Source organism: Nerophis lumbriciformis, linkage group LG20 (genome assembly GCF_033978685.3).
Source record: "Nerophis lumbriciformis linkage group LG20, RoL_Nlum_v2.1, whole genome shotgun sequence".
Classification (NCBI taxonomy): domain Eukaryota; kingdom Metazoa; phylum Chordata; class Actinopteri; order Syngnathiformes; family Syngnathidae; genus Nerophis; species Nerophis lumbriciformis.
Window position 1 is genome coordinate 10,650,443 of NC_084567.2, and position 25,576 is coordinate 10,676,018.

The 25,576-nt window shown below is 31.8% G+C and overlaps 16 non-coding genes across 16 annotated transcripts; all 16 read left to right on the top strand.

Annotated features, from left to right (window-relative positions):
• The first annotated feature begins 326 nt into the window (after nucleotides 1–326).
• Nucleotides 327–408, top strand: trnas-aga (transfer RNA serine (anticodon AGA)). Its single transcript has one exon. It is a non-coding gene; the product is annotated as a tRNA-Ser (tRNA).
• Nucleotides 409–2,682: 2,274 nt separating this feature from the next.
• On the top strand, nucleotides 2,683–2,764 carry trnas-aga (transfer RNA serine (anticodon AGA)). The gene has a single exon. It is a non-coding gene; the product is annotated as a tRNA-Ser (tRNA).
• Nucleotides 2,765–6,193: 3,429 nt separating this feature from the next.
• Nucleotides 6,194–6,275, top strand: trnas-aga (transfer RNA serine (anticodon AGA)). Its single transcript has one exon. It is a non-coding gene; the product is annotated as a tRNA-Ser (tRNA).
• Nucleotides 6,276–10,829: 4,554 nt separating this feature from the next.
• trnas-aga (transfer RNA serine (anticodon AGA)) lies at nucleotides 10,830–10,911 on the top strand. The gene has a single exon. It is a non-coding gene; the product is annotated as a tRNA-Ser (tRNA).
• Nucleotides 10,912–12,106: 1,195 nt separating this feature from the next.
• On the top strand, nucleotides 12,107–12,193 carry trnas-aga (transfer RNA serine (anticodon AGA)). The gene has a single exon. It is a non-coding gene; the product is annotated as a tRNA-Ser (tRNA).
• A 1,015-nt stretch (nucleotides 12,194–13,208) lies between these two features.
• On the top strand, nucleotides 13,209–13,290 carry trnas-aga (transfer RNA serine (anticodon AGA)). The gene has a single exon. It is a non-coding gene; the product is annotated as a tRNA-Ser (tRNA).
• Nucleotides 13,291–15,341: 2,051 nt separating this feature from the next.
• On the top strand, nucleotides 15,342–15,423 carry trnas-aga (transfer RNA serine (anticodon AGA)). Its single transcript has one exon. It is a non-coding gene; the product is annotated as a tRNA-Ser (tRNA).
• A 1,097-nt stretch (nucleotides 15,424–16,520) lies between these two features.
• trnas-aga (transfer RNA serine (anticodon AGA)) lies at nucleotides 16,521–16,602 on the top strand. Its single transcript has one exon. It is a non-coding gene; the product is annotated as a tRNA-Ser (tRNA).
• Nucleotides 16,603–17,489: 887 nt separating this feature from the next.
• On the top strand, nucleotides 17,490–17,571 carry trnas-aga (transfer RNA serine (anticodon AGA)). Its single transcript has one exon. It is a non-coding gene; the product is annotated as a tRNA-Ser (tRNA).
• Nucleotides 17,572–18,232: 661 nt separating this feature from the next.
• On the top strand, nucleotides 18,233–18,314 carry trnas-aga (transfer RNA serine (anticodon AGA)). Its single transcript has one exon. It is a non-coding gene; the product is annotated as a tRNA-Ser (tRNA).
• A 999-nt stretch (nucleotides 18,315–19,313) lies between these two features.
• On the top strand, nucleotides 19,314–19,395 carry trnas-aga (transfer RNA serine (anticodon AGA)). The gene has a single exon. It is a non-coding gene; the product is annotated as a tRNA-Ser (tRNA).
• A 584-nt stretch (nucleotides 19,396–19,979) lies between these two features.
• On the top strand, nucleotides 19,980–20,061 carry trnas-aga (transfer RNA serine (anticodon AGA)). The gene has a single exon. It is a non-coding gene; the product is annotated as a tRNA-Ser (tRNA).
• Nucleotides 20,062–21,872: 1,811 nt separating this feature from the next.
• trnas-aga (transfer RNA serine (anticodon AGA)) lies at nucleotides 21,873–21,954 on the top strand. The gene has a single exon. It is a non-coding gene; the product is annotated as a tRNA-Ser (tRNA).
• Nucleotides 21,955–22,848: 894 nt separating this feature from the next.
• Nucleotides 22,849–22,930, top strand: trnas-aga (transfer RNA serine (anticodon AGA)). Its single transcript has one exon. It is a non-coding gene; the product is annotated as a tRNA-Ser (tRNA).
• A 1,257-nt stretch (nucleotides 22,931–24,187) lies between these two features.
• Nucleotides 24,188–24,269, top strand: trnas-aga (transfer RNA serine (anticodon AGA)). The gene has a single exon. It is a non-coding gene; the product is annotated as a tRNA-Ser (tRNA).
• A 583-nt stretch (nucleotides 24,270–24,852) lies between these two features.
• trnas-aga (transfer RNA serine (anticodon AGA)) lies at nucleotides 24,853–24,934 on the top strand. The gene has a single exon. It is a non-coding gene; the product is annotated as a tRNA-Ser (tRNA).
• Nucleotides 24,935–25,576: the final 642 nt, after the last annotated feature.

Consider the following 25,576-nt stretch of genomic DNA (forward strand, 5'->3'; position numbering starts at 1 on the left):
GCGGAGCAACACAATGCACAATTAACCGGGACAACCCCACTGGACAGGTAACTGTGAGTGGAGCCAAGATGGGGAATGACCATCACAAGTAAGCGCCAAGCGAGTGGAAAACATCCTTGGGGGCGAGTGAAGCATCGACACTGGACTGGACTTTTATTGATTTTAAATGATTAGCATCACAATTTGATTCCCATTAATCTATGGAATAAATTCAATAGGGGGTAAAAAGTGAGGGTGTTTTTTTATTATTATTATTTTTTAAGAGGCTTCACTACACATCTTAAATCAAAGCCTGGCGCTTAGAAATCCACACAATGCAGGGCTCAGTTGTTGTGGCCGAGCGGTTAAGGCGATGGACTAGAAATCCATTGGGGTCTCCCCGCGCAGGTTCGAATCCTGCCGACAACGACTTAGTATTTCATGATTCTGACTAATTGAACATCATTCTTCAGTTTGTGCCCCCATACACAACTTTAGTACACTTCTTAATTCATCTCACAATTTTTATACTTTTCAATCTAACTTGAATTTAATTTGACACATGTTTTATATATACAATATAAGTCTATTTTTTGTGCAAAATAACACATTTAACATTATTAATAAAAACATTGAAGAACTTTCTTTAAAAAAAAGTTATCTTTGTTTTTTTGTACATCAGTTAGGTAAAATAGTTTTTTGGTGAAATGTTTCAAAATAAAAGCCTTCTAGTCATCATTTTATTACTGTGCTATATTTTTGCACAATCAATAAATTGCTCGGTTATTTATTTATTTTTTTGTGCGAAATAACAAATTTAACATTATTAAAAACATCGAAAAACTTCCTTAAAAAAATAATTGCCTTGTTTCTTTTCTATCTTATTGACAATTATTATGTAAAATAGTTTGTTGGTTAAATATTTTGAAATTTAAATTTCATCATATAATGACTGTAGTTTATTTTGAAAAATCAATACATTCCTCAATTCTGTATTTTTTGTATGTGAAATAACAAATGTAAACAATATTAAAAACATCAATGAAAAAGAAAGAGGGAGGGTGGTTGTTGTTTATTTTAAAGAAGGCTTCACTACACATCTTAAATTAAAGCCTGGCACTTAGCTAAAAGTCAGATTTATGATTTTAAAAAAGTGTAAACTATGAGATAAAAATAATAAGAGAATAAAAAGTAATAATTATAAGTTAAGAAAGTCATAATTATGAGATACAAACTTGTAATGATGATATAGAAAATCAAATCTAACAGATTAAAACAATCTAAATTATGAGATAAGGAAGTTATAAATATAAAATATAAAGTCATATTCATGAGAAAAAGTGGAAATTATGTTAGAAAAAGTCCTAATTATTAGATAAGTCCTATTTGAGATAAAAAGGTTAAATTATGCGATTAAAAAAAAATAATCACATTTTGAGATAACAAAACAGAAATTACGAAACAAGTCCTATTTATGAGAAAAAAAGTCGAAATTATGTGATAAAATGTTTTTTATTTTGAGATAAAATACAAATTACGTTATTAAGTATGAGATAAAAGTAATAATTATAAGTTAAGAAAGTCAGAATTATGAGACAAAAGAAATTTAAATAATGAGATAGGGAAGTTATAAATTAAATAAAAAGTCATATTTATGAGATAAAAAGTCTAAATTATGATAAGAAAGTAGAAATTAAGAGAGGAAAACACATAATTATTAGATAAAAGTTAAAATTATTAATTGGAAAGTTGAAATGATGTGATAAAAGTTAAAATTATTGAATACAAAGTTGAAATTATGAGATAAGAAAGTCAAAATTCTTAAATAAAAGTCACAATTATGAGATATAATGTCAAACTTATGAGATAAAAACTGCCCATACTTTATATATTCTTAAAGCGTTGTACATTTCCACTTTGTGATCATCACACTATTACAATAATCTTGCAAAGTCACCTTTTTCTCATCATATTTAAACTTTTTTCTAAATAAAAAAAAATACATATTACTATGACATAAGTTGTGTAAACTAGACATTTCTTTTGATAAACATTATTCAAATTACAACTTTTTTTTTAAGTTAAAAAAAAAGGATTTCTTTAGAAGGCGATCGCGGGACTAACATGAGCGATATTTTATGGACCCCAACGACCGCAATCTTTCTAACTTTGAGTGTATTACTTATAGGACTGGCTACACCGTGTTAGGACTCCACAGCAGAGATGAAACCGTTTCCAAAAATTAACAGTGTTCAATTACAAAAGAGCACTCACTATGAGTGGAAAAATAACAAAAGACGCACTCAAAAGGAGGGGAGAACAAAAGACGCACTCAAAAGGAGCGGAGAACAAAAGACGCACTCAGAAGGAGCGGAGCAACACAATGCACAATTAACCTGGACAAAGCCACTGGACAAGTAACTGTGAGTGGAGCCAAGATGGGGAATGACCATCACAAGTAAGCGCCAAGCGAGTGGAAAACATCCTTGGGGGCGAGTGAAGCATCGACACTGGACTGGACTTTATTGATTTTAAATGATTAGCATCACAATTTGATTCCCATTAATCTATGGAATAAATTCAATGGGGGGGGAAAAGTGAGGCTGTTTTATTTTATTTTATTTTATTGGTTTTTTTAAAAGGCTTCACTACACATCTTAAATCAAAGCCTGGCGCTTAGAAATCCACACAATGCAGGGCTCAGTTGTCGTGGCCGAGCGGTTAAGGCGATGGACTAGAAATCCATTGGGGTCTCCCCGCGCAGGTTCGAATCCTGCTGACAACGACTTAGCTTTTCATGATTCTGACTAATTGAACATCATTCTTCAGCTTGTGCCCCCATACAAAACTTTAGTACACTTCTTAATTCATCTCACAATTTTTATACTTTTCAACCTAACTTGAATTTAATTTGACACATGTTTTGTATATATAATATATGTCTATTTTTTGTGCAAAATAACACATTTAACATTATTAATAAAAACATTGAAGAACTTTCTTTAAAAAAAGTTATCTTTGTTTTTTTGTACATCAGTTAGGTAAAATAGTTTTTTGGTGAAATGTTTCAAAATAAAAGCCTTCTAGTCATCATTTAATTACTGTGCTATATTTTTGCACAATCAATAAATTGCTCGGTTATTTATTTTTTTTTTTCTGCGAAATAACAAATTTAACATTATTAAAAACATCGAAAAACTTCCTTAAAAAAATATTTGCTTTGTTTCTTTTCTATCTTATTGACAATTATTATGTAAAATAGTTTGTTGGTTAAATATTTTGAAATTTAAATTTCATCATACAATGACTGTAGTGTATTTTGAAAAATCAATACATTCCTCAATTCTGTATTTTTTGTATGTGAAATAACAAATGTAAACAATATTAAAAACATCAATGAAAAGGAAAGAGGGAGGGTGGTTGTTGTTAATTTAAAAAAAAAAAAGGCTTCACTACACATCCTAAATTAAAGCCTGGCACTTAGCTAAAAGTCAGATTTATGATTTTAAAAAAGTTGAAATTATGACATAAAAATTATAAGAGAATAAAAAGTAATAATTATAAGTTAAGAAAGTCATAATTATGAGATACAAACTTGTAATGATGAGATAGAAAGTCAAATCTAACAGATTAAAAAAAATCTAAATTACGAGATAAGGAAGTTATAAATATGAAATATAAAGTCATATTCATGAGATGAAGTCGAAATTATGAGAAAAAGTGGAAATTATGTTAGAAAAAGTCCTAATTATTAGATAAGTCCTATTTGAGATAAAAAGGTTAAATTATGCGATAAAAGAAAATCACATTTTGAGATAACAAAATAGAAATTACGAAGCAAGTACTATTTATTAGATAAAAAGTCGAAATTATGTGATAAAATGTTTTTTATTTTGAGATAAAATAGAAATTACATTATTAAGTATGAGATAAAAGTAATAATTATAAGTTAAGAAAGTCAGAATTATGAGACAAAAGAAAATTAAATAATGAGATAGGGAAGTTATAAAAAAAATAAAAAGTCATATTTATGAGATAAAAAGTCTAAATTATGATAAGAAAGTAGAAATTAAGAGAGGAAAAGTCATAATTATTAGATAAAGTTAAAATTATTAAATGGAAAGTTGAAATGTGATACAATTTACAATTATTAAATAAAAAGTTGAAATTATGAGATAAGAAAGTCAAAATTCTTATATAAAAGTCACAATTATGAGATATAATGTCGAACTTATGAGATAAAAACTGCCCATAACGGCACTGTACTTTATATATTTTTAAAGCGTTGTACATTTCCACTTTGTGATCATCATACTATTACAATAATCTTGCAAAGTCACCTTTTTCCTCATCAAATTTAAACTTTTTTCTGATTTAAAAAAAATACTATGACATAAGTTGTGTAAACTAGAAATTTCTTTTGGTAAACATTTTTAAAATTACAACTTTTTTTTTAAAGTAAAAAATGAGCGGTATTTTATGGACCCCAACGACCGCAATCTTTCTAACTTTGAGTGTATTACTTATAGGACTGGCTACGCCGTGTTAGGACTCCACAGGAGAGATGAAACCGTTTCCAAAAACTAACAATGTTAAATAACAAAAGAGCACTCACGATGAGTGGAAAAATAACAAAAGACGCACTCAGAAGGAGCGGAGAACAAAAGACGCACTCAAAAAGAGCAGAGAACAAAAGACGCACTCAGAAGGAGCGGAGCAACACAATGCACAATTAACCGGGACAAAGCCACTGGACAGGTAACTGTGAGATAGAAAGTCAAATCTAACAGATTAAAAAAATCTAAATTACGAGATAAGGACGTTATAAATATGAAATATAAAGTCATATTCATGAGATGAAGTCGAAATTATGAGAAAAAGTGGAAATTATGTTAGAAAAAGTCCTAATTATTACATAAGTCCTATTTGAGATAAAAAGGTTAAATTATGCGATTAAAAAAAAAATCACATTTTGAGATAACAAAATAGAAATTAAGAAGCAAGTACTATTTATGAGATAAAAAGTCAAAATTATGTGAGAAAATGTTTTTTATTTTGAGATAAAATAGAAATTACGTTATTAAGTATGAGATAAAAGTAATAATTATAAGTTAAGAAAGTCAGAAATATGAGACAAAAGAAAATTAAATAATAAGATAGGGAAGTTATAAATAAAATAAAAAGTCATATTTATGAGATAAAAAGTCTAAATTATGATAAGAAATTAGAAATTAAGAGAGGAAAAGTCATAATTATTAGATAAAAGTTAAAATTATTAAATGGAAAGTTGAAATGATGTGATAAAAGTTACAATTATTAAATAAAAACTTGAAATTATAAGATAAGAAAGTCAAAATTCTTAAATAAAAGTCACAATTATGAGATATAATGTCAAACTTATGAGATAAAAACTGCCCATAACGGCACTGTACTTTATGTATTCTTAAAGCGTTGTACATTTCCACTTTGTGATCATCATACTATTACAATAATCTTGCAAAGTCACCTTTTTCTCATCATATTTAAACTTTTTTCTGATTAAAAAAAAATACTATGACATAAGTTGTGTAAACTAGAAATTTCTTTTGGTAAACATTTTTAAAATTACAACTTTTTTTTTAAAGTAAAAAAAAAAAGATTTCTTTAAAAGGCGATCGCGAGACTAACATGAGCGATATTTTATGGACCCCAACGACCGCAATCTTTCTAACTTTGAGTGTATTACTTATACGACTGGCTACACCGTGTTAGGACTCCACAGCAGAGATGAAACCGTTTCCAAAAATTAACAATGTTCAATAACAAAAGAGCACTTACGATGAGTGGAAAAATAACAAAAGACGCACTCAGAAGGAGCGGAGAACAAAAGACGCACTCAGAAGGAGCGGAGCAACACAATGCACAATTAACCTGGACAAAGCCACTGGACAGCTAACTGTGAGTGGAGCCAAGACGGGGAATGACCATCACAAGTAAGCGCCAAGCGAGTGGAAAACATCCTTGGGGGCGAGTGAAGCATCAACACTGGACTGGACTTTATTGATTTTAAATGATTAGTATCACAACTTGATTCCCATTAATCTATGGAATAAATTCAATAGGGGGGAAAAAGTGAGGGTGTTTTTTTTTTTTTTTTTTTTTTTTTTTAAAGAGGCTTCACAACACATCTTAAATCAAACCCTGGCGCTTAGAAATCCACACAATGCAGGGCTCAGTTGTCGTGGCCGAGCGGTTAAGGCGATGGACTAGAAATCCATTGGAGTCTCCCCGCGCAGGTTCGAATCCTGCTGACAACGACTTAGCTTTTCATGATTCTGACTAATTGAACAACATTCTTCAGTTTGTGCCCCCATACACAACTTTAGTACACTTCTTAATTCATCTCACAATTTTTATACTTTTCAACCCAACTTAATTTGCCGCATGTTTTATATATATAATATATGTCTATTTTTTTGTGCAAAATAACAAATATAACATTATTAATAAAAACATTGAAGAACTTTCGTAAAAAAAAGTAATTTTTAATTTTTTAATTTTTTTTTCTACATAAGTTACGTAAAATAGTTTTTGGGTGAAATGTTTCAAAATAAAAACCTTCTAGTCATCATTTTATTACCGTGCTATATTTTTGCACAATCAATAAATTGCTCAGTTATTTATTTATTTTTGTGTGCGAAATAACACATTTAACATTATTAAAAACACCGAAAAACTTCCTAAAAAATATTTGCTTTGTTTCTTTTCTATTTTATTTACAAGTATTGTGTAAAATAGTTTGTTGGTTAAATATTTTAAAATTTAAATTTCATCATACAATGACAGTACCGTAGTTTATTTTGAAAAATCAATACATTCTTCAATTCTGTATTTTTGGTATGTGAAAAAACAAATGTAAACAATATTAAAAACATCAAAGAAAAGGAAAGAGGGAGGGTGGTTGTTGTTTATTTTAAAGAAGGCTTCACTACACATCTTAAATGTAAGCTTGGCACTTAGCTAAAAGTCAGATTTATGATTTTTAAAAAGTTGAAATTATGAGATAAAAATAATAAGAGAATAAAAAGTAATAATTATAAGTTAAGAAAGTCATAATTATGAGATACAAACTTGTAATGATGATATAGAAAATCAAATCTAACAGATTAAAACAATCTAAATTACGAGATAAGGAAGTTATAAATATAAAATATAAAGTCATATTCAGGAGAAAAAGTGGAAATTATGTTAGAAAAAGTCCTAATTATTAGATGAGTCCTATTTGAGATAAAAAGGTTAAATTATGCGATAAAAAAAATCACATTTTGAGATAACAAAATAGAAATTACGAAGCAAGTACTATTTATGAGATAAAAAGTCGAAATTATGTGAGAAAATGTTTTTTATTTTGAGGTAAAATAGAAATTACGTTATTAAGTATGAGATAAAAGTAATAATTATAAGTTAAGAAAGTCAGAATTATGAGACAAAAGAAAATTAAATAATGAGATAGGGAAGTTATAAATAAAATAAAAAGTCATATTTATGAGATAAAAAGTCTAAATTATGATAAGAAATTAGAAATTAAGAGAGGAAAAGTCATAATTATTAGATAAATGTTAAAATTATTAAATGGAAAGTTGAAATGTGATACAATTTACAATTATTAAATAAAAAGTTGAAATTATGAGATAAGAAAGTCAAAATTCTTAAATAAAAGTCACAATTATGAGATATAATGTCGAACTTATGAGATAAAAACTGCCCATAACGGCACTGTACTTTATATATTCTTAAAGCGTTGTACATTTCCACTTTGTGATCATCATACTATTACAATAATCTTGCAAAGTCACCTTTTTCCTCATCAAATTTAAACTTTTTTCTGATTTAAAAAAATACTATGACATAAGTTGTGTAAACTAGAAATTTCTTTTGGTAAACATTTTTAAAATTACAACTTTTTTTTAAAAGTAAAAAAAAAAAAGATTTCTTTAAAAGGCGATCGCGAGACTAACATGAGCGATATTTTATGGACCCCAACGACCGCAATCTTTCTAACTTTGAGTGTATTACTTATAGGACTGGCTGCGCCGTGTTAGGACTCCACAGGAGAGATGAAACCGTTTCCAAAAACTAACAATGTTAAATAACAAAAGAGCACTCACGATGAGTGGAAAAATAACAAAAGACGCACTCAAAAGGAGCGGAGAACAAAAGACGCACTCAAAAAGAGCAGAGAACAAAAGACGCACTCAGAAGGAGCGGAGCAACACAATGCACAATTAACCGGGACAAAGCCACTGGACAGGTAACTGTGAGATAGAAAGTCAAATCTAACAGATTAAAAAAATCAAAATTACGAGATAAGGAAGTTATAAATATGAAATATAAAGTCATATTCATGAGATGAAGTCGAAATTATGAGAAAAAGTGGAAATTATGTTCGAAAAAGTCCAAATTATTAGATAAGTCCTATTTGAGATAAAAGGGTTAAATTATGCGATAAAAAAAATTACCTTTTGAGATAACAAAAGAAATTACGAAATAGTCCTATTTATGAGATAAAAAAATCGAAATTATGTGATAAAATGTTTTTTAATTTTGAGATGAAATAGAAATTACGTTATTAAGTATGAGATAAAAGTAATAATTATAAAATAAGAAAGTCAGAATTATGAGATTAAAGAAAATGAAATAAAAAGTCATATTTATGGGATAAAAAGTCATAATTATGAAATAAAAAAGTTGAAATTATGAGAGGAACATTCATAATCATTAGATAAATTGAAATGATTAAATAAAAAGCTGAAATTACGTGATAAAAGTTAAAATTATTAAATAAAAAGTTGAAATTATGAGATAAAAAAAAAATCAAAATGATGAAATAAAAGTCATAATTATAAGACAGAATAATCACAGTTACGAGATAGAATGTCGGACTTATGAGATAAAAACTGCCCACAACTGCACTGTACTCTATATATTCTTAAAATGTTGTACATTTCCACTTTGTGATCATCATACTATTACAATAATCTTGCTAAGTCACCTTTTTCTCATCATATTTAAACTTTTTTCAGATTTAAAAAAAATACATGACATAAGTTGTGTAAAATAGTTAATTTATAATATTTTTCATGGTCAAATTTACAAATTTTTTTGGTATTATTACACTATTTGTTGCAAATTATTCTCAAAATTATGTCTTTTTTTCTCCCTCGTTCCTCTGAAATGTATAAATTTTTTTTGTAAGACTAAAAACAGTATATTATTCTTAAAATAATTAATTTTTTTCCCCTCATAACTCTGAAATGTCGTAGTATTACAATTTGATTCCCACTAATTTATGGAATAAATACAAGAGGGGGGAAAGGTGGTTGTTGTTTATTTGAAAGGAGGCTTCACTACACATCTTAAATTAAAGCCTGGCACTTAGCTAAAAGTCAGATTTATGATTTTAAAAAAGTTGAAATTATGAGATAAAAATAATAAGAGAATAAAAAGTAATAATTATAAGTTTAAAAAGTTGATCCCCCGGGAGGAGCTGGATGAAGTGGCTGGGGAGAGGGAAGTATGGGCTTCCCTGCATAGGCTGCTGCCCCCGCGACCCGACCTCGGATAAGCAAAAGAAGTTGGGTGGATGGATAATTATGAGATACAAACTTGTAATGATGAGATAGAAAGTAAAATCTAATAGATTAAAAACATCTAAATTACGAGGTAAGGACGTTATAAATATGAAATATAAAGTCATATTTATGAGATGAAGTCGAAATTATGAGAAAAAGGGGAAATTATGTTAGAAAAAGTCCTAATTATTAAATAAGTCCTATTTGAGACAAAAGGGTTAAATTATGCGATAAAAAAATTACCTTTTGAGATAACAAAAGAAATTACGAAATAAGTCCTATTTATGAGATAAAAAGTCGAAATTATGTGATAAAATGTTTTTTCATTTTGAGATAAAATAGAAATTACGTTATTAAGTATGAGATAAAAGTAATAATTATAAGATAAGAAAGTCTGAATTATAAGATTAAAGAAAATGAAATAAAAAGTCATATTTATGAGATAAAAAGTCATAATTATGAGATAAAAAAGTAGAAATTATAAGAGGAAAAGTCATAATCATTTGATAAATTGATATGATTAAATAAAAAGCTGAAATAACGTGATAAAAGTTAAAATTATTAAATAAAAAGTTGAAATTATGAGATTAAAAAAAAGTCAAAATGATGAAATAAAATTCCTAATTATAAGACAGAATAATCACAGTTACGAGATAGAATGTCGGACTTATGAGATAAAAACTGCCCACAACTGCACTGTACTCTATATATTCTTAAAATGTTGTACATTTCCACTTTGTGATCATCATACTATTACAATAATCTTGCTAAGTCACCTTTTTCTCATCATATTTAAACTTTTTTCAGATTTAAAAAAAATACATGACATAAGTTGTGTAAAATAGTTAATTTATAATATTTGTCATGGTCAAATTTACATATTTTTTTGTATTATTACACTACTTGTTGCAAATTATTCTCAAAATTATGTCTTTTTTTCTCCCTCGTTCCTCTGAAATTTACAAAAAAAAATTGTAAGACTAAAAATAGTATATTATTCTTAAAATAATTTATTTTTTTCCCCTCATAACTCTGAAATGTCATGGTATTACAATTTGATTCCCACTAATTTATGGAATAAATACAAGAGGGGGAAAAGGTGGTTGTTGTTTATTTGAAAGGAGGCTTCACTACACATCTTAAATCAAAGCCTGGCACTTCGCAATCTCAACAATTGGGGTTTTTGAAGTTTTGTTTGTGTCCAGCTGGTGGATTTTGTGGCAGGGTAAATAATATTAAGTTGTTGTGGCCGAGCGGTTAAGGCGATGGACTAGAAATCCATTGGGGTCTCCCCGCGCAGGTTCGAATCCTGCCGACAACGATTCAGCTTTTCATGATTCTGACTAATTGAACATCATTCTTCAATGTTGGGCTGTGTTTTGTGTGAGTGCACACACACACGCACACTTTCCCACTCCTGTCGACCTTTTAGAAAGCCGCACCCTGAGTAGAATTCATTTTAATTCACACTTCCTTCATTTTTCAAAGGACTGCTGCTGAGAAAAATCCTACTTCCTTTTTAGAGGCTGAAATATTGAGTTTTATTTCCACCTTTGGGATAATTATTAAAAATGATCATGTAATTTAGGGTGAGGATGGGCGGAGTCAGCAGAATTTTATGTGGAGCCCCCCCATAAAACTTTAGTACACTTCTTAGTTCATCTCACAATTGTTATACTTTTCAACCTAACTTGGATTTAATTTCACGCATGTTTTATATATATATATATATATATATATATATATATATATATATATATATATATATATACATATATATATATATATACATATATATATATATATATATATATATATATATATATATATATATATATATATATATAATATATTTATTTTCTTTTTTTTTTGGTGCAAAATAACTAATTTAACATTATTAATAAAAACAACTTTCTTTTTTTAAAGTATTTTTTTCATCTTTTTTACATAACCTAAATTAAAATAGTTTTTAGGTAAAACGTTTTAAAATGTAAACCTTATAGTCATCATAATATTACTGTGCTATATTTTTGCACAATCAATAAGTTGCTCAGTTATTTATAAAAAAAAAATGTGTGCAAAATAAAAATGTTGACATTATTAAAAACATCGAAAAACTTCCTTAAAAATATATATTTTTTGTTTCTTTTCTATTTTACATAAGTTATGTAAAATAGTTTTTTGGTTAAATATTTAACATCTTTAACAATATTAAAAACATTAACGAATGTTCTTTTTGTTTCATATTTATGTTGCTTAAGTTATGTAAAATAAATTTTGGCTAAAATCTTTAAACAATTATATTTCATAATCATACTAATACTACATTATATTTAAAAAAATCTATAAAGTCCTCAATTATGTATTTTTGTGTGCAAAATAACAAAAAAAACAACATTAAAAAAATCTAAGAACTTATTTTAAAATACTAGGACAGCTCATCCAAAGGAGGCTTCACTACACATCTTAAATAAAGCTTCCAGCCCGGCCGACGAGCTGCCAGTTAGCTATGTCAGGTTGTGGTGGCCGAGTGGTTAAGGCGATGGACCAGAAATCCATTGGGGTCTCCCCGCGCAGGTTCGAATCCTGCCAACATTGCAACTTGTTTTTTGTTTTTTTTAAAAAGAGAACAAACTTGTCGATTACTGTGGCATCAACTTTGTTTGGCTGAGAAGCAACATGAGCGTACGAAGCTAACAAGGAGGTCTTAAGAGGCAGACCACCTCTACATAGTTGTTTAAAAACAAGTTTTTCTAAAATGTAATATAAAAATGGTAAGTTTGATACAGCTGTGGAGTTATTACAATTGCCCTTCTTTAGCAGGGCTCTCACTACTGCAGTTTTAAAATCAGCAGAAAAGACATTTAAAATCTCCTCTCTCAAAGAACCATCAAATATTCTCTTAAAGAATTGTTTGGAATTTAATCTAAAGGACATTTTGGGTTTCATAGGATAAAATAAGGCCAACTCTAAGCATGAAACAGGACTAAACTGTCCAGTTTTTCCTCGGGTAAAAACCGTGACTGTTTTGGATTAAAAGCAGAGTGAGGAGATATCTGATGCTGTTTATTGTTTCTCTGATGGACGACTGCGTTATATCGAGTATATTCCAACTTTATTTACATAACATTGCAATGTTTTTGTTCAGGAAGTACAAATGTTATTGTAGAATAAAAACATTTAATTATACTTGCTGCGCCCCGGAACTGCAAAACCAGGTGCTGCACCAGAGAGCAGAAAGGGGGCAGCAGAGCAGCCAAACACCAACAACTACAACTTTATTTACATAACATTGCACTATCTCTGTTCAACATGTTCCAATGTGACTGTAGAATTTAAACAAACAAATTATACATATAATATAATAAAGTTATCATGGTCAAATCTACCCATTTTTTTGTATTGTATCAAATTTGGTTGTAAATTATTTTCTCCCCCTCATTCCTCTGACTTTTTTCAATTGTTTTTAAATGATTAGTATTACAATTTGATTCCCATTGATCTATGGAATAAATTCAAGAGGGGACAAAAGGGAGGTTACTTTTTTTAAAAGGGAGGCTTCACTACACGTCTTACATCGAGGCCTGGTACTTAGACATCTACATAAGAGTCAATTCAGTTGCCGTGGCCGAGTGGTTAAGGCGATGGACTAGAAATCCATTGGGGTCTCCCCGCGCAGGTTCGAATCCTGCCGACAACGACTTAGTTTTTCATGATTCTGACTAATTGAACATCATTCGTCAGTTGGACTGCATTTTGTGTACACGCACGCACGCACGCACGCACGCACGCACGCACGCACGCACGCACGCACGCACGCACGCACGCACGCACAGAGTTTCCCTTCATGCAAAACTTGAGTACACTACTTCTTAATTCATCTCACAATTTTTATACTTTTCAACCCAACTTAATTTGGCGCATGTTTTATATATATAATATATGTTCTATTTTTTGTGCAAAATAACAAATGTAACATTATTAATAAAAACATTGAAGAACTTTCTTTAAAAAAAGTTACCTTTGTTTTGTTTTTTGTTTTTTTTACATAATTTAGGTAAAATTGTTTTTTGGTGAAATGTTTCAAAATAAAACCTTCTAGTCATCACTTTATTACCGTGCTATATTTTTGCACAATCAATAAATTGCTCAGTTATTTATTTATTTTTTTGTGCAAAATAACAATTTTAACATGATTAAAAACACCGGAAAACTTACTTAAAAAAATATTTGCTTTGTTTCTTTTCTATTTTATTTACAAGTATTATGTTAAATAGTTTGTTGGTTAAATATTTTGAAATGTAAATTTCATCATACAATGACTGTAGTGTATTTTGAAAAATCAATACATTCCTCAATTCTATATTTTTTGTATGTGAAATAACAAATGTAAACAATATTAAAAACATCAAAGAAAAGGAAAGAGGGAGGGTGGTTGTGGTTTATTTTAAAGAAGGCTTCACTACACATCTTAAATTAAAGCCTGGCACTTAGCTAAAAGTCAGATTTATGATTTAAAAAAAGTGTAAACTATGAAATAAAAATAATAAGAGAATAAAAAGTAATAATTATAAGTTAAGAAGGTCATAATTATGAGATACAAACTTGTAATGATGATATAGAAAGTCAAATCTAACAGATTAAAACAATCTAAATTACGAGATAAGGAAGTTATAAATATAAAATATAAAGTCATATTCATGAGAAAAAGTGGAAATTATGTTAGAAAAATTCCTAATTATTAGATAAGTCCTATTTGAGATAAAAAGCTTAAATTATGCGATAAAAAAAAATCACATTTTGAGATAAAATAGAAATTACGAAGCGAGTACTATTTATGAGATAAAAAGTCGAAATTACGTGATAAAACTTTTTTTTTATTTTGAGATTAAAATTGCGTTATTAAGTATGAGATAAAAGTAATAAATATAAGATAAGAAAGTCAGAATTATGAGATTTAAAAAATGAAATAAAAAGTCATATTTTTGAGATAAGAAAGTTGAAATTATGAGAGGAAAAGTCAAAATTATTAGATACATTTAAATGATTAAATAACAAGTTGAAATTACGTGATAAAAGTTAAAATTATTAAATAAAAAGTTGAAATTATGAGATTAAAAAAAAGTCAAAATGATGAAATAAAAGTCATAATTATAAGACGGAATAATCACAGTTACGAGATAGAATGTTGGACTTATGAGATAAAAACTGCCCACAACTGCACTGTACTCTATATATTCTTAAAATGTTGTACATTTCCACTTTGTGATCATCATACTATTACAACAATCTTACTAAGTCACCTTTTTCTCATCATATTTAAACTTTTTTCAGATTTAAAAAAAATACATGACATAAGTTGTGTAAAAAAGTTAATTTAAAGTATTTATCATGGTCAAATAAAAAAAAAAAATTGTATTATTACACTATTTCAAAATGATGTCTTTTTTTCTCCTTCATTCCTCTGAAATGTACACATTTTTTGTAAGATTAAAAATGTCGTCGTATATTATTCTTAAAATAGTTTCTTTTTTTCCCCTCATAACTCTGAAATGTCGTGGTATTACTATTTGATTCCCACTAATTTTTGGAATATATACAAGAGGGGGAAAAGGTGGTTGTTGTTTATTTTAAAGAAGGCTTCACTACACATCTAAAAATTAAAGCCTGGCACTTTGCTATCTCAACAATTGGGGGTTTTGAAGTTTTATTTGTTTCCAGCTAGTGGATTTCTTGGCATGTTCTGGTCAGGTTGTCGTGGCCGAGCGGTTAAGGCGATGGACTAGAAATCCATTGGGGTCTCCCCGCGCAGGTTCGAATCCTGCCGACAACGATTTAGATTCTCATGATTCTGACTAATTGAACGTAATTCTTCAATGATGGGCTGCGTTTTGTGTGAATACACACACACACACACACACACACACACACTTTCCGACCCTTCATTTATTCCCACTCCTGTCGACCTTTTAGAAAGCCGCACCCTGAGGAGAATTCATTTTAATTCACACTTCCTTCATTTTTCAAAGGACTGCTGCCGAGAAAATCCTACTTCCTTTTTAAAAGCTGAAATATTATCGAGTTTTATTTCCACCTTTGGGATAATTATTAAAAATGATCATGTAATTTAGGGTGAGGATGGGCGGAGTCAGCAGAATTTTATGTGGAGCCCCCCCATACAAAACTTTAGTACACTTCTTAGTTTATCTCACAATTTTTATACTTTTCAACCTAACTTGGATTTAATTTCACGCATGTTTTATATATATAATATATTTCTTTTCTTTCTTTTTTTTGGTGCAAAATAACTAATTTAACATTATTAATAAAAACATTGAAGAACTTTCTTTTTTTAAAGTTTTTTTTCATCTTTTTTACATAACTTAAGTAAAATAGTTTAAAATGTAAACCTTATAGTCATCATATTATTACTGTGCTATATTTTTGCACAATCAATAAGTTGCTCAGTTATTTATAAAAAAAAATGTGTGCAAAATAAAAATGTTGACATTATTAAAAACATCGAAAAACTTCCTTTAAAAAATATTTCCTTTGTTTCTTTTCTATTTTACATAAGTTATGTAAAATAGTTTTTTGGTTAAATATTTAACATATGTAACAATATTAAAAATATTAACGAATGTTCTTTTTGTTTCATATTTATGTTGCTTAAGTTATGTAAAATACATTTTGGGTAAAATATTAAAAAAATTACATTTCATAATCATACTAATACTACAATATATTTTAAAAAATCTATAACGTCATCAATTGTGTATTTTTGTGTGCAAAACAACAACAAAAAACAACATTAAAAAAATCTAAAAACTTATTTTAAAATACTAGGACAGCTCATCCAAAGGAGGCTTCACTACACATCTTAAATAAAGCTTCCAGCCCGGCCGACGAGCTGCCAGTCAGCTATGTCAGGTTGTCGTGGCCGAGTGGTTAAGGCGATGGACTAGAAATCCGTTGGGGTCTCCCCGCACAGGTTCAGATCCTGCCGACAACGCAATTTTTCTAACTTTGAGTGTATTACTTAAAGGACTGGCTACGCCGTGTTAGGACTCCACAGCAGAGATGAAACCGCTTCCAAAATATAATAATGTTTATAAACAAAAGAACACTCACAAGGAGTGGAAAAAATAACATAAGACGCACTCAGAAGGAGTGGAGAACAAAAGACGCACTCAGAAGGAGCGGAGAACAAAAAACGCACTCAGAAGGAGCGGAGAACAAAAAACGCACTCAGAAGGAGCGGAGCAACACAATGCACAACTATACCGGGACTGAGCCACTGGACAGGTAACTGTGAGTGGAGCCAAGATGGGGAATGACCACCACAGGTTAGCGCCAAGCGAGTGGAAAACATCCTTGGGGGCGAGTGAAGCATCGACACTGGACTGGCAGGAGAGCTTAAGTAAACCACAAATTGGCTGCAGGTGTGCGAGAGTGGCTCCGCCCCGGAACTGCAAAACCAGGTGCTGCACCAGAGAGCAGAAAGGGGGCAGCAGAGCAGCCAAACACCAACAACTACAACTTTATTTACACAACATTGCACTAGCTCTGTTCAACATGTTCCAATGTGACTGTAGAATGTAAACAAACAAATGATACTGATAATATAACAAAGGTATCATGGTCAAATTTACCCATTTTTTTTTGTATTGTATCAAATTTTGTTGTAAATTATCCTCAAAATTATGTCTTGTTTCCCCCTCATTCCTCTGATTTTTTTAAATTGTTTTTAAATGATTAGTATTACAATTCGATTCCCATTGATCTATGGAAAAAATTCAAGAAAGGAACAAAGGGAGGTTGCTTTTTTTAAAAAGGAGGCTTCACTTCACATCTTAAATCGAGGCCTGGTACTTAGAAATCTACAAAAAAGTCATTCTAGTTGTTGTGGCCGAGTGGTTAAGGCGATGGACTAGAAATCCATTGGGGTCTCCCCGCGCAGGTTCGAATCCTGCCGACAACGACTCAATTTCTCATGATTCTGACGAATTGAACATCATTCTTCAGTTTAGCTAAGTTTTGTATGCGCGCACAAACACGCACGCACGCATGCACACACACATAGTTTTTTGGTGACATGTTTTAAAAAAACAACAACCTTACAGTCATCATATTATTACTGTACTATATTTTTGCACAATCAAATAGTCAATTATTATTATTTTTTTGTGTGTGAAATAACAAATTTAACATTATTACAAATATCGGAAAACTACCGTAAACAATATTTTTCTTTGTTTCTTTTCTATTTTACACAAGTTATGTAAAATAGTTTTTTGGTTAAATATTTTAAAATGTAAATTTCACCACACAATGACTGTAGTATATTTTGAAAAATTAATAAATTCCTCAATTTGAATGACAATAAAAAGGAAGTCTAAGTCTCTAAGTTCTGTATTTTTAGTGTGTGAAATAATCAATCAATCAATCAATCAATGTTTACTTATATAGCCCTAAATCACAAGTGTCTCAAAGGGCTGCACAAGCCACAACGACATCCTCGGCTCAGATCCCACATCAGGGCAAAAAAAACCAAATGTAAAACACTTATAACATTCATAAAATGTGTATCTTTGTTTCATATCTATGTTACTTAAGTTATGTAAAGTGTTTGTAAAGGGCAGGTTGTCGTGGCCGAGCGGTTAAGGCGATGGACTAGAAATCCATTGGGGTCTCCCCGCGCAGGTTCGAATCCTGCCGACAAAGTGAGCTGTTTTTTTTAAAAGAACAAACATGACGATTACTGTAGCATCAACTTTGTTTGGCTGAGAAGCAACATGAGAGTACAAAGCTAACAAGGAGGTCTTAAGAGGCGCACCGCCTCCACATAGTTGTTTAAAAACACGTTATTCTAAAATGTAACATAAAAATGGTAAGTTTGATACAGGTGTGGAGTTATCAAAATTGCTCTTCTTTAGCAGGGCTCTCACTACTGCAGTTTTAAAATCAGCAGGAAAGACCCCCGTCTGCAGCCGGCCATTAAAAACATTTCAAATCTCCTCTCTCAAAGAACCATCAAATATTCTCCAAAAGAATTGTTCTCCAATACAAAACTCTATCACACTTCTTAATTTAACTTTTTTATTTAACCAAACTTGGGTTCATACTGAACAAAAATATAAACGCAACACTTTTGTTTTGGGTGCCATTTTTCATGAGTTGAACTCAAAGATCTAAAACTTTTACTATATACACAAAAGATCTATTTCTCTTAAATATTGTTCACAAATCTGTCTAAATCTGTGTTAGTGAGCATTTCTTCTTTGCCATTATAATTCATCCCACCTCACAAGTGTGGCATATCAAGATGCTGATTAAACAGCATCATTGTTGCACAGGTGTGCATTAGGCTGCCCACAACAAAAGGCCACTCTTAAATGTGCAGTTTTATCACACAGCAGAATGCCACAGACATCACAGGTTTTGAGGGAGCGTACTATTGGTATGCTGACTGCAGGAAAGACCACCAGAGATGTTGCCCGTGAATTGAATGTTCATTTTTCCACCTTTAGCTGTCTCCAAAGGTGTTTCAGAGAATTTGGCAGCACATCCAACCGGCCTCAAAACAGCAGACCACGTGTAACCACACCAGCCCAGAACCTCTTCATCACTACTCACTATACATCTTAAATAAAGCCTCCTGCCCTGCCAACGAGCTGTCAGTCGGTCGCAGACGTGGAATCTTAAGGTTAGCACTTTGCACAGGTTGTCGTGGCCGAGTGGTTAAGGCGATGGACTAGAAATCCATTGGGGTCTCCCCGCGCAGGTTCGAATCCTGCCGACAACGCAAGTTCCTTTTTTTTTTTTTAAAAGAACAAACATGACGATTACTGTAGCATCAACTTTGTTTGGCTTAGAAGCAACATGAGCGTACGAAGCTAACAAGGAGGTCTTAAGGGGCAGACCACCTCTACATAGTTGTTTAAAAACAAGTTTTTCTAAAATGTTACATTAAAATGGTAAGTTTGATACAGGTGTGGAGTTATTAAAATTGCTCTTCTTTAGCAGGGCTCTCACTACTGCAGTTTTAAAATCAGCAGGAAAAACATTTCAAATCTCCTCTCTCAAAGAACCATCAAATTACACATATAATATAGTAAAGTTATCGTGGTCAAATTTACCCATTTTCTTTGTATTGTATCAAATTTTGTTGTAAATTATCCTCAAAATTATGTCTTTTTCCCCCCTCATTCCTCTGACTTTTTTTTTAATTGTTTTTAAATGATTAGTATTACAATTTGATTCCCATTCATCTATGGAATAAATTCAAGAGGGGGGGAAAAGGGAGGTTGCTTTGTTTTAAAAGGAGGCTTCACTACACATCTTAAATCGAGGCCTGGTACCTAGAAATCTACACAAAAAGGCAGGTCAGTTGTCGTGGCCGAGTGGTTAAGGCGATGGACTAGAAATCCATTGGGGTCTCCCCGCGCAGGTTCGAATCCTGCCGGCAACGACTTAGTTTTTCATGATTCGGACTAATTGAACATCATTCTTCAGTTGGACTCCGTTCACGCACACACACACACAGTTTCCAACCCTACACAAACAGTTATTCCCACCCCTGTCAAGCCGCTCTATGCAAAACTTGAGTACACTACTCAGTGGCCTAGTAGTTAGAGCATCCGGCCTGAGATCGATAGGTTTTGAGTTCATACCAAAGACTATTAAAATGAGACCCCTGCTTGACACTCAGCATCAAGGGTTGGAATTGGGGGTTAAATCACCAAAAATGATTCCCGGGTGTGGCCACTGCTGCTGCTCACTGCTCCCCTCACCTCCCAGGGAGTGATCAAGGGTGATGGGTCAAATGCAGGGAATAATTTCGCCCCACCTAGTGTGTGTGTGACAATTATTGGTACTTTTTAAATTTAAATCATGTCACAATTTTTATAAATTTTTATATATATACAATATGTGTATTTTTTGTGTGCAAAATAACAACTTTAACATTATTAATAAAAACATTGAAGAACTTTCTTTAAAAATGTGTATCTTTGTTTTTTTCATCTTTTTTACACAAGTGAGGTAAAATTGTTTTAAAATTAAAATGTAAACCTTATAGTCATCATATTATTACTGTGCTATATTTTTGCACAATCATTAAGTTGCTCAGTTATTTATTTATTTATTGTGCAAAATAAAAAATGTAACATTATTATTAAAAACAATGAAGAACTTTCTTTAAAAAATATTTTAGTTTTTTATGTATTTTACGTAATTTAGGTAAAATACATTTTTGGTGAAATGTTTAAAAAAAAAAACCTTATAGTCATCATATTATTACTGTACTATATTTTTGCACAATCAATAAGTTGCTCAGTTATTTATTTATTTTTTTGTGCGAAATAACAAATTTAACATGATTAAAAACATCGGAAAACTTCCGTAAACAATATTTTTCTGTGTTTCTTTTCTATTTTACACAAGTTGTGTAAAATAGTTTTTTGGTTAAATATTTTAAAATGTAAATTTCATCACACAACGACTGTAGTATATTTTGAAAAATCCATAAATTCCTCAGTTCTGTATTTTTAGTGTGTGAAATAATCAATCAATCAATCAATCAATCAATGTTTACTTATGTAGCCCTAAATCACGAGTGTCTCAAAGGGCTGCACAAGCCACAACGACATCCTCGGCTCAGATCCCACATCAGGGCAAGAAAAAACAAATGTAAAACACTTATAACATTTATAAAATGTGTATCTTTGGTTCATATCTATGTTACTTAAGTTATGTAAAGTGGTTATAAAGGACAGGTTGTCGTGGCCGAGTGGTTAAGGCGATAGACTAGAAATCCATTGGGTTGTTTGTTCTTTTTTTTAAAAGAACAAACATGCCGATTACTGTCGCATCAACTTTGTTTGGCTGAGAAGCAACATGAGCGTACGAAGCTAACAAGGAGGTCTTAAGAGGCGCACCGCCTCCACATAGTTGTTTAAAAACACGTTATTCTAAAATGTAACATAAAAATGGTAAGTTTGATACAGGTGTGGAGTTATCAAAATTGCTTTTCTTTAGCACGGCTCTCACTACTGCAGTTTTAAAATTAGCAGGAAAAACATTTCAAATCTCCTCTCTCAAAGAACCATCAAATTATACATATAATATAGTAAAGTTATCATGGTCAAATTTACCCATTTTCTTTGTAATGTATCAAATTTTGTTGTAAATTATCCTCAAAATGATGTCTATATTTTGAAAAAAATCAATAAATTCCTCAATTATGTATTTTTCTAAAGGTTAGCAGGGACCGGAGGACAGGTTGTCGTGGCCGAGTGGTTAAGGCGATGGACTAGAAATCCATTGGGGTCTCCCCGCGCAGGTTCGAATCCTGCCGACAACGTGAGCTGTTTATTTTAAAAGAACAAAAATTACGATTACTGTAGCATCAACTTCGTTTGGCTGAGAAGCAACATGAGCGTACGAAGTTAACAAGGAGGTCTTAAGAGGCGCACCGCCTCCACATAGTTGTTTAAAAACACGTTATTCTAAAATGTAACATAAAAATGGTAAGTTTGATACAGGTGTGGAGTTATCAAAATTGCTCTTCTTTAGCAGGGCTCTCACTACTGCAGTTTTAAAATCAGCAGGAAAGACCCCCGTCTGCAGCCGGCCAATAAAAACATTTCCAATCTCCTCTCTCAAAGAACCATCAAATATTCTCCAAAAGAATTGTTTGGAATTGAATCTAAAAGACATGTTTTGGGTTTCATAGGAGAAAAAAAGACCAACTCTCAGCATGAACCAGGACAAAACTGTCCAGTGTTTCCTCGGGTAAAAACAGACACTGTGTTGGATTAAAAGCAGAGTGAGGAGATAAAATGTCACATCTGATGCTGTTTATTGTTTCGCTGATGGACCCCAACGGCCGCATTACATCGAGTGTATTACAACTTTATTTACATAAATACATTTTGTTCAGGAGAACCGACTGTTACTGTAGAATTAAAAAATAAAATTATAATTATAATACAATAACATGGTCAAATTTACACATTTTTTGTAAGATTAAAAATGTTGTCGTAAATTATTATTAAAATTATTTATTTTTTCCCCCGCATAACTCTGAAAGGTTGTAGTATTGCAATTTGATTCCCATTAATTTATGGAATAAATTCAAGATGGGGAAAAAAGGGAGGGTGGTTGTTGTTTATTTTAAAGAAGGCTTCACGACACATCTTAAATTAAAGCCTCGTTTGTGTCCCGCTGTTGGGTGTCTTGGCATGACTTATGTCAAGTTGTCGTGGCCGAGCGGTTAAGGCGATGGACTAGAAATCCATTGGGGTCTCCCCGCGCAGGTTCGAATCCTGCCGACAACGATTTGGTTTAATTAAACATCATTCTTCGGGTGGGCTGTGTTTTGTGTGTGACGACTCAACGCAGCAAACATGCGTGGAGATTCTTGCATCATGGCGTCGCCGCTATGACTCAGCAAGGAAAGCGAAACCAACGCCACATTAATCACGCACACAAGACCCCAAAGACCTCTTTGGACAGGTCCAATAAATCAAATCACCCGATCGCTGAATTCATTTTAATTCACACTTTCTTCATTTTTCAAAAAACTGCTGCAGAGAAAAATCCTGCTTCCTTTTTAGAGGCTGAAATATTATTGAGTTTTATTTCCACCTTTGGGATAATTATTAAAAATGATCGTGTGATTTTGGGTGAGGATGGGTAACCTGACTCTCGCCAGATCCTTGTAGTTCGCTGAGCTCCACACAAGGATCTGGGCTCGAGGGCATTGCAAACTTCTTCAAGATAGCAAAAAATAATGAACCAATCAGGATCGCCGGGCGAGATTTCATAAATGTGACGTAAAATATTAAAATAAAATTGTATAATTATCATTCTAATACTACACTATATTTTAAAACATCAACAAATCCCCCAATTATTTATTTGGAGCCCCTCCAATACAAAACTCTATCACACTTCTTAATTTAACTTTTTTATTTAACCAAACTTGGGTTCATACTGAACAAAAATATAAACGCAACACTTTTGTTTTGGGTGCCATTTTTCATGAGTTGAACTCAAAGATCTAAAACTTTTACTATATACACAAAAGATATATTTCTCTTAAATATTGTTCACAAATCTGTCTAAATCTGTGTTAGTGAGCATTTCTTCTTTGCCATTATAATTCATCCCACCTCACAAGTGTGGCATATCAAGATGCTGATTAAACAGCATCATTGTTGCACAGGTGTGCATTAGGCTGCCCACAACAAAAGGCCACTCTTAAATGTGCAGTTTTATCACACAGCAGAATGCCACAGACATCACAGGTTTTGAGGGAGCGTACTATTGGTATGCTGACTGCAGGAAAGACCACCAGAGATGTTGCCCGTGAATTGAATGTTCATTTTTCCACCTTTAGCTGTCTCCAAAGGTGTTTCAGAGAATTTGGCAGCACATCCAACCGGCCTCAAAACAGAAAACCACGTGAAACCACACCAGCCCAGAACCTCTTCATCACTACTCACTATACATCTTAAATAAAGCCTCCTGCCCTGCCAACGAGCTGTCAGTCGGTCGCAGAAGTGGAATCTTAAGGTTAGCACTTTCCAAAGGTTGTCGTGGCCGAGTGGTTAAGGCGATGGACTAGAAATCCATTGGGGTCTCCCCGCGCAGTTTCGAATCCTGCCGACAACGCAAGTTCCTTTTTTTTTTTTAAAAGAACAAACATGACGATTACTGTAGCATCAACTTCGTTTGGCTGAGAAGCAACATGAGCGTACGAAGCCAACAAGGAGGTCTTAAGGGGCAGACCACCTCTACATAGTTGTTTAAAAACAAGTTTTTCTAAAATGTTACATAAAAATGGTAAGTTTGATACAGGTGTGGAGTTATTAAAATTGCTCTTCTTTAGCAGGGCTCTCACTACTGCAGTTTTAAAATCAGCAGGAAAAACATTTCAAATCTCCTCTCTCAAAGAACCATCAAATTATACATATAATATAGTAAAGTTATCGTGGTCAAATTTACCCATTTTCTTTGTATTGTATCAAATTTTGTTGTAAATTATCCTCAAAATTATGTCTTTTTCCCCCCTCATTCCTCTGACTTTTTAAAAAATTGTTTTTAAATGATTAGTATTACAATTTGATTCCCATTAATCTATGGAATAAATTCAAGAGGGGGAAAAAAGGGAGGTTGCTTTGTTTTAAAAGGAGGCTTCACTACACATCTTAAATAGAGGCCTGGTACCTAGAAATCTACACAAAAAGACAGGTCAGTTGTCGTGGCCGAGTGGTTAAGGCGATGGACTAGAAATCCATTGGGGTCTCCCCGCGCAGGTTCAAATCCTGCTGACAACGACTTAGTTTTTCATGATTCGGACTAATTGAACATCATTCTTCAGTTGGACTCCGTTCACGCACACACACACACAGTTTCCAACCCTACACAAACAGTTATTCCCAACCCTGTCAAGCCGCTCCATGCAAAACTTGAGTACACTACTCAGTGGCCTAGTAGTTAGAGCATCCGTCCTGAGATTGATAGGTTTTGAGTTCATACCAAAGACTATTAAAATGAGACCCCTGCTTGACACTCAGCATCAAGGGTTGGAATTGGGGTTTAAATCACCAAAAATGATTTCCGGGCGTGGCCACTGCTGCTGCTCACTGCTCCCATCACCTCCCAGGGAGTGATCAAGGGTGATGTGTCAAATGCAGGGAATAATTTCGCCCCACCTAGTGTGTGTGTGACAATCATTGGTACTTTTTAAATTTAAATCATGTCACAATTTTTATAAATTTTTATATATATACAATATGTGTATTTTTTGTGTGCAAAATAACAACTTTAACATTATTAATAAAAACATTGAAGAACTTTCTTTAAAAATGTGTATCTTTGTTTTTTTCATCTTTTTTACACAAGTGAGGTAAAATTGTTTTAAAATTAAAATGTAAACCTTATAGTCATCATATTATTACTGTGCTATATTTTTGCAC